Raw genomic sequence first — 8,989 nt, forward strand, 5'->3', positions numbered from 1 at the left:
AAACGTTGGTGGCGACTCCGCGCGTATTCCTTTCGTGGAACACGCATCCCGCGAGTCACGCGTCGCCCTCCCGCCGAAGGGTAGGTTGCGACAACAACAACGAAACAAGTACCGACGTAACGACTCAAGTGATATGTATGTACAAAACAAAAGTCAAAACATGAAACAAACGTCAGTCCCTTAGTCAAACACAAAATAAGATGATATGTAACAGAAAAAAACAAATGGAAACAAAAAGAAATATGGGTCGAGAGATCTCCCAATCATGTGGCCCCGCTCCCTCCTAAGAAATCAAGTAAATCAGTCATCTCTTCATCCTCGCGGGCCTCATCTGCCTCGTTGGGAGCCTCTGCTAGTGCCCCTGCTGGTGCCTCTCTTGCCTGGGCCTCAGGCCAATCTCCAGGCCATGCGACCTCTGCCCTGAACTGGTCCGGAGTAAGGCACGGAAAAGAAGTAAAGCCCTGGCTCTGCAGGCTGAGACTCATCTGATAAAGACAATCATGGGTCTGTACATGTGCCCGGTGGTTGGCCGCCTGCTGGCGAACCAAATGCCGCAAATACTGCTCCGTGTCAAATGATCCGGCTGGACCAGCCTGATGAGGTGGCGGCGCGTCCGTGGCCTGTGGTGCATCACCCTGGACCTGTCTCTGCGTGCAGTACTTCTCAATAAAAGCTCGGGTGATGGGCGGCCGAATCACCTTGATAGGTGTGACGGGGACGCCGAACGACTGGTAGAGTCCTGTGATCAAGGCGGGAAATCCCAGGGCCCTGTTGGACTTATCTGGGTCCAGAGGGTGCCTGGTAGGCGCCATACCTGCAAAAATATAGATGGCATCAGTGATTAACTGAGCCACATGGATGCTCATCCGCGTCAGGATGGCGTACACCAGCTGACACTTCGGCAGGGGGAGGTCGGAATTATGATCGGTGGGCAGGATGTTGCTGAGCAGCAAAGTCATCCATATCTGAGCTAGGGTGGTCATGTTGGTGCGCATGATCCGCACCCGTCTCCCGGCAGCAGTCCGGGCAAAATCTTGCCCTGGTATACATAGTAACTGGGCGATGGCCTCCTCATCGAACCCATCAAACCGGTTCCTCCTCTGGCCATACTCGCACTCCTGTCCCTCTTCCAGCACTAAAGGATATCCCAGGAGCTGGCCGATAGCATCTGCATCAAACGGGATCCACTAACCCCTCACCCAGGACCTCATATCACGCACGCCCTCCTCTGTTGTCCAAGCATTGGCATAAAATTCGAGGACTATGTCTGGATCAAACTTGGCCATAGGGGTAACTAGTGATGCCCACCGCCGGCGACCTATTTCTTCCTGGAAATCGGTATACTCATCGTCCCTGAGCTGGACGCGTCGCTCTCGGAGAAATGACCATCCCTTGATGGCCTCGAAGCGCTGCTGGTGTTCAGCGCTCCTAAAGCGGTGACTGTCATACTCGGGAGCGGAACTGGTTCCTTCAGCCGCTTTATCCTTCCTAGATCTCTTTGAGGCGAGCTTCCTTGGGGCCATTTCCTGCGAGAACAAACATTTAAAAGTTAGTTTTACAAGATAACACTTATCTTAACGCAAAAAGGTCGTGCTAATCCCTCTGATGGAGAACGGACTCATGTAATCCATTTATGCACACATGTACGTGTAGAAAATATCCCATTATTTATATCAACATACAAGGATATTCAAAACATTCTAGTTACCATACATATACATTTTTTGGAAAGAATACTTACATGCATGCTCAAGGTATTGTGCCAAAATTACATATGTTCATATCCTAACTATTTTGCTACCACAAACTACCCACACACATTTGAAGTATTTTATTAACATACAAATTTTGGTTGTTCCATTCATATTTATTTATACATATACGCACATTGGAGAGCCTATCTCACATCACGCACACACTTGCATTTGAAAAGGAACTTTCATGTCATCTACCTATTCTTGAGGGGCAATTCCACATCATATATTCATTTGGGAAGCATTCTCGTGCCATCATTGGCACGGGTATATTTTTTTTAAAAGGCTCCTTATGCTACTTATCCACAAATATACATATTTTGAAATGCATTATTTACTATTCATTCACTTTGCAAGGTATTCTTATGCCATATATTCACACACTTTGCAAAATATTTTTATGCCATATATTCACATATATCTACACATCATTGAAAAGCATATCCCACGTTACTTAGGTGCAAAGTGCCAATCATGGGGCAGCTCAAATCCTTACAAAAAAGTCCCTATTTCCATGCTTTTCTAATCCTAAAACCAAATTTTGGATTCCTAGCCATAAGCATGTTTCCTTGCATTGAAGCTTTTAAAAAGTTTGGGTTTCTAAGCTTGGGATTACATTTGGGCACCTATTTTGACTTTCCCATGCTGTCTCTACATACATAAAACAGCCCCACCATCCCAATGTTGCAAAATCATATTCATATATCATTGGGGCATTTCATCGAGCACTTGGTGGGCGCACGTTTAGACATAAATTGCAAGAGAATGGGAGCAATGTGGCATGCCCCATTGCTTCAGGACACAACCTAGGCCTAAGGCCTTTTCATTCAAATCCTCAATTCAAGAAAACAAGCACCAAAGCAAACCAAAACTGCCTTACAAATATAAGCATGTTCTCACAATTTAAGGCACCAAAGGATGAAGAAAGCACATCAATGGAAAGCAAAAAACACCAAGGATGGAATACTTACTTGTTGGAGTGAATTGAAATACCCAAAAACGAAAGCAAAATGCGATCAAAAGGCTTAGGGGAGCAAGAAACCGCCAGCCTTCGTGTTCTCTATCTTTGAATGAGGGGGGGGGGAGTTTTTGGATGCCCAAAACGTTCCCCTCCCTCGTTTTTTATAATTTGGGTGCAAGGGTTGCTCGCCAAGGCGAGCTAACCTGCCTCTTTTTTTTTTTTTTTTTTTTGAGGGGAACATTAACCATGTCCCCTCCTCCCTTACGGGCCAGCGTTTGCCAAACTTGAACCTACTTAAGTTAGAATTAGGCGTTGATTACTTATTTAAAACAAACAAATAGTAAAAGAAACTGCGAACACAAAGGATACTGGGCTGCCTTGCAGCGATGTTCTCTGCTTGTTTAGCGCCGGGAAGGGGCAACGATCAGTTGGTCGTGACCCTAGCCCCACTTGCATCCGTCCCTATGTACCTGCAAGTAGGAAACAAAAATACGCGACCAATCGTGACCGGTCATCGTCTTACCTTGGTCGATTTCTGCCATTGATTTGTCTTGACTTCTGACCGTGGCCTGAGACGATTCTACTCTTTGCTATCACAAGATATGTATGTGCATGTATGAACGTATGAATGCCTCTAATGCGATGATTTTATTTTAGTAAAGGCTAGTTAGGTTCAATTTTAAATAAGCGTTTGGGGCACCCCATACACCGAGCGAAGAGGGCTCAAGTTATAACAAATCTAAAACACAAAGTTTGAAACACCAAAGGGGGGACTAAAACCTCGTCCATCTTTTCTTAAAAGAACTAGACAAATACAGAGGAAGGGAATCCCTGGAGGAAACCAAGAAGAACAAAAAACTCAGAATTAAAGGAAACTGCAATGGTCCCCTCGATTGCCCCAGACTTCAAGCGTAATATCGTTTAACTACATCGGAGTTCACGGGCGAAGGCAATTCCTCGCCATCCATGTGGGTGAGTATCAGAGCACCCCCAGAAAAAGCTCTTTTCACCATGAAAGGCCCTTCATAATTCGGGACCCACTTGCCTCGATTATCTTTAACAGCGTGGGACATCTTCTTCAGCACGAGGTCCCCCTCGTTGAACTTGTGTGGGCGTACCTTCTTGTCGAATGCGTTCTTTATCCTTCGTTGATACAAACGCCCATGGCTCATGGCAGCCAAACACTTACCTTCAATAAGGTTAAGTTGGTCGTAGCGTGCTTGAGCCCATTCTGACTCTTCTAGGCCTGACTCCGCCATTATCCTCTGAGAAGGAACCTCTACCTCAAATGGGAGTACTGCCTCCATCCCATAAACCAAGGAATACGGCGTTGCCCCAGTAGAAGTTCGCACCGAGGTTCTGTACCCGTGTAGGGCGAAAGGCAACATCTCATGCCAATCTTTGTATGACACTGTCATCTTTTGAACAATCTTCTTGATATTCTTATTCGCAGCCTCTACAGCCCCATTCATCTTTGGCCGATAAGGGGTAGAGTTATGATGCTGGATCTTGAAGTCTTCGCACATCTCCTGCATCATCTTATTGTTCAGATTGGTGCCATTGTCAGTAATGATCTTCCTGGGGAGTCCGTATCGACAAATCAACTCCTTCTTTATAAATCTGACTACCACATTCCTTGTGACATTAGTATAAGAAGCTGCTTCGACCCATTTGGTGAAGTAATCTATCGCCACAAGGATGAAGCGGTGACCATTCGACGCTTTGGGTTCGATGGCCCCAATGACGTCTATTCCCCACACGGAAAAAGGCCAAGGGGCGGACATAACATTCAGAGGATGTGGCGGAACATTGACGTTGTCCGCGTATGCCTGACATTTATGACATTTCTTGACATGAGTGCAGCAATCGCTTTCCATGGTGAGCAAATAATAGACGGCCCTGAGGATTTTCCTGGCCATAGCATGCCCATTGGCATGTGTCCCAAAGGAACCTTCGTGGATCTCCTCAATAATGAAGTTCGCCTCTTTGGCATCTACACATCGTAGGAGGGTCATGTCGTGGTTTCGTTTGTACAGGATGGTACCACTTACAAAGAAACCAGTAGCCAATCTCCTCAACATCCTCTTGTCATTGTTAGAAATCCCTGGTGGGTATTCCTTATTCTCGACATACCGCTTGATGTCGAAATACCACGGTTTCCCATCCCGCTCTTCCTCTATTGCATAACAATATGCCAGCCTGCCTTGAGATTTGAATTCGATGTATGGCAGATCCCCGTGTGGGGCAAGTTGAAACATGGATGCCAAGGTGGCTAGTGCGTCAGCCATCTGATTCTCTTCCCGAGGTATGTGGTGGAAGGAAATGTCGTCAAAGTACTTGGCTAACCTCAAGATATGAGTTTGATAGGGTATCAACTTCGAATCCCTAGTTTCCCATTCTCCTTTCAACTGGCGTATCACCAAAGCTGAGTCTCCATATACCTTGAGTAGTTTTACATCGAAATCAATGGCCGCCTGAACCCCGAGGGCGCATGCTTCGTACTCGGCCATATTGTTGGTACAATCAAAACCTAGCCTAGCCGTGAAAGGAATACACTGATCATCCGGGGATACAAGGACTGCCCCTACTCCGTGGCCCAAAGCATTTGATGCCCCATCGAAGCAAACAATCCATTTGTCTAGGTCCTCATGCGTCCGCTTCTCTTCAAACAGGGCCATGATATCTTCATCTGGGAACTCGGGGTGCATCGGCCAATAATCCTGGAGGGGTTGCTGGGCAAAATAATCTGCTAAGGCACTTCCCTTTACCGCCTTTTGGGTGACGTAAACGATATCGAATTCAGACAATAGTACCTGCCACCTGGCGATTCGTCCCGTGAGGGCCGGTTTTTCAAAGATGTATTTTACGGGATCCATTTTGGAAATAAGCCACGTGGTATGGCTGAGCATGTACTGCCTAAGCCGATGTGATGCCCATACCAGAGCACAACACGTCCTTTCCAACATTGAGTAATTCATCTCACATGCGGTAAACTTCTTGCTCAGATAGTAGATGGCTTGCTCCTTTTTCCCAGAATCATCATGCTGACCCAACACGCACCCCATAGACTCGTCCAACACGGTCATGTACAGGAAAAGAGGTCTTCCTGTTATAGGCGGCATGAGCACCGGGGGATTCGCGAGACTCTGTTTGATCTTCTCGAAGGCCTCTTGGCAGTCACTGTTCCATAGGACCGCTTGGTTCTTACGTAACAGCTTAAAAATGGGTTCACAGGTAGGGGTGAGTTGCGAGATAAATCTCGCGATATAATTCAACCTGCCCAAAAATCCCCGAACCTGCTTCTCCGTGCGTGGTTGCGGCATTTCAAGGATGGCCTTCACTTTCCCGGGATCTATCTCTATCCCTTTCTGACTCACGATAAATCCTAGCAGCTTCCCCGACTTCACCCCAAAAGTGCATTTGGTTGGGTTCAGTTTTAATTGGTATTTCCGCAACCTTCCAAACAGCTTACGTAGATTGACAAGGTGTTCGTCCTCAGTCCGAGACTTGGCAATCATGTCATCTACGTAGACCTCTATTTCCTTATGCATCATGTCATGGAACAACGCCACCATGGCACATTGATAGGTTGCCCCAGCGTTTTTCAACCCGAAGGCCATCACTTTATAGCAGAATGTCCCCCATAGGGTGATGAAAGTGGTCTTCTCTACATCTTCGGGTGCCATCTTTATTTGATTATACCCCGAGAAACCATCCATAAATGAGAAAAGGGCGAATTTGGTTGTATTATCTACCAATATGTCAATGTGTGGCAAAGGAAAATTGTCTTTTGGACTAGCCCGGTTCAAGTCCCGGTAGTCTACACACATTCGAACCTTGTCGTCCTTCTTCGGGACTGGGACAATGTTGGCCACCCACTCCGGGTACCGCGCCACAGCTAAGAATCCTGCATCAAATTGCTTCCTTACTTCTTCTTTAATTTTTAAGGACATCTCGGGTTTCATTCTTCGTAACTTTTGCTTAACCGGGGAAGACCCAGGATTCAACGGCAACTTATGCTGCACAATGTCGGAATCCAGACCGGGCATGTCTTGATACGACCACGCAAAGACATCTTGATACTCTTCAAGAAGGGTTATCAAGCCTTGGCGGATAGGCACGGTCATACCGGTTCCTACCTTTACCTCTTTCTTTTCCTCCGGGGTCCCCAAGTTTACCAATTCGGTTTCTTCTTGGTGAGGCTTCATTTCACGTTCTTCCTGAGCGACCAACCTCTCCAACTCTGGTGACAGGACGTCCTCTTCCTCTTCCTCGTTTATCGTTTGGCTTATATCTCGATTGAAATCGATTGTCAAACCCTCGTTGTTAGGATCCTCAAAAAATCGACCCTCATATCTATACCAAACAAGACAAAAGAAACAAAAACATGCAAAATGATATGAGAAAAAGTGGTACTGCAAGAACAGATGAAACAAGATCTCTTTGTTTATTTAATAAGGTAGGTTTCACAAAACAAAAGAGAACGGAAATCTATAGGCTCTAATTACATTGAATCAGCGGTATAGACTTCTGACTGGCTTATCACGCGCCAGTTCCCCACTTGGGAATCGGGGTGGCATGGTTGCACAAAACTTGGTGGGTCTTGAGGGAACTCCTCTTCTATTGCGGTCACCTCCTCCTCGGACGCCATTCCAGCGCTGGTGAAACGCTGGCTAATACGGCCGGGCCATAACCTATCCGCCCGAAATCTTGACGGCACGTTCCTGCTCCCCAGCATCCCAGGTTCATACCCTAATCCATACTTGTATGGATTCCCCTTGATATCGACCACGTCGGCATTCCCGAGGCAGTCCTTGCCTAGACCCATTCCGGGCTCAAATCCATTCCTGAGCATAACACGCGCCACCATTATGGCCGCTTTGGAGAGAGAAGGTAGCGACGGACTTGGTTCCGCCGCTTCTACGTATGGTGCGGAGGAAGGGCAGCTCACTAACATGTCCTCTTCACCCGACACTATCACTAAAAGTCCACCCACTGCGAACTTCAATTTCTGGTGAAGCGTTGAAGGGACCACTCCCAGGGCATGAATCCACGGTCTTCCCAAGAGGCAGCTATAGGCAGGATTTATATCCATTACTTGAAACACCACATTGCAAGTGTGGGGGCCTATCTGAATGGGAATGTCGATTTCCCCCATTACTTCCCGCCGAGTACCATCAAAGGCTCGCACCACCATCGAGCTCGGCTTTAAATGTGACGCACTAAAAGGAAGCTTTTCCAAAGTGGTCTTCGGCATTACATTTAAACTTGATCCATTGTCGATAAGCACCTTTGCGACAACGTGGTCCATACATCTCACCGACACATGTAGAGCCTTGTTGTGTCCTCTCCCCTCAACGGGAATCTCTTCTTCCGCAAACACGATGTAGTTGTTGGTGGTTATATGATTAACGATGCCTTCGAAACCCTCCACTGAGATATCATGTGCTACATGCGCATTGTTAAGGACCTTTATCAACAGTGCACGATGAGGCTCAGAGTTTATGAGTAGTTCAAGCAAGGAGATCCTTGCTGGAGTTTTGTTCAGTTGCTCGACTACCTTAAACTCGCTTTGTTGGATGAGGCGGAGGAACTCATGGGCCTCTTCCAAAGTCACTGTTTTTCCTTGAAGACCTTCTTTCTTTTCGGCTCCTCTTGCCACGGGAGGATTTACTTCCTTCGAGGGGGTGGCTATGTCTGTGGGCTCTTGGACCATGGGCGCCTTCCCTTTAGAGGGTAATTTCGCTAGGTGAGGGGAAGCGAACACCCGACCACTGCAGGTTACGCCACTGAGGCCGGTGATGTTGGTTACCTTAGCTGATAGGGAGTCAACTTCGGTTGCAACTCTTTCGCTGGACGCGGGAGGGGTATACTTCCACGGAACGGCCTTATCACTTTGATATGCAAATGGCGTTGGCTTGGGCGCCGCCCGCGGGTATATGGGTGTGGAGCCGGTCCCTTTCCTAGTAAAACATATCACTAGGGCCTTGGGGTTAGAGGAACCTTCTTCTCTTCCAACTGCATGCAAATTTGTGGTTCTTCCTTCCCTCTTATGAACACTTCAAGCTGCCCGCAATCCATGAGCCGCTGAAGCAATTCTTCCACCACGGGACAGGTTTCCATGTCATGCGACTCCCCGAGGTGAAACAAACATTCATCCCTTTCATCTCCACCTCGGGAGACCATGCACGCCGCTTGCAGTGATTGATAGATGAAGCGTCTAGAAGTAGCCACGTCTCCCAACCTCTTTGTCCGTGATGGCCCATCCTCTTTG

The sequence above is a fragment of the Glycine soja genome, chromosome 14 (assembly GCF_004193775.1).
Source record: "Glycine soja cultivar W05 chromosome 14, ASM419377v2, whole genome shotgun sequence".
NCBI lineage: Eukaryota > Viridiplantae > Streptophyta > Magnoliopsida > Fabales > Fabaceae > Glycine > Glycine soja.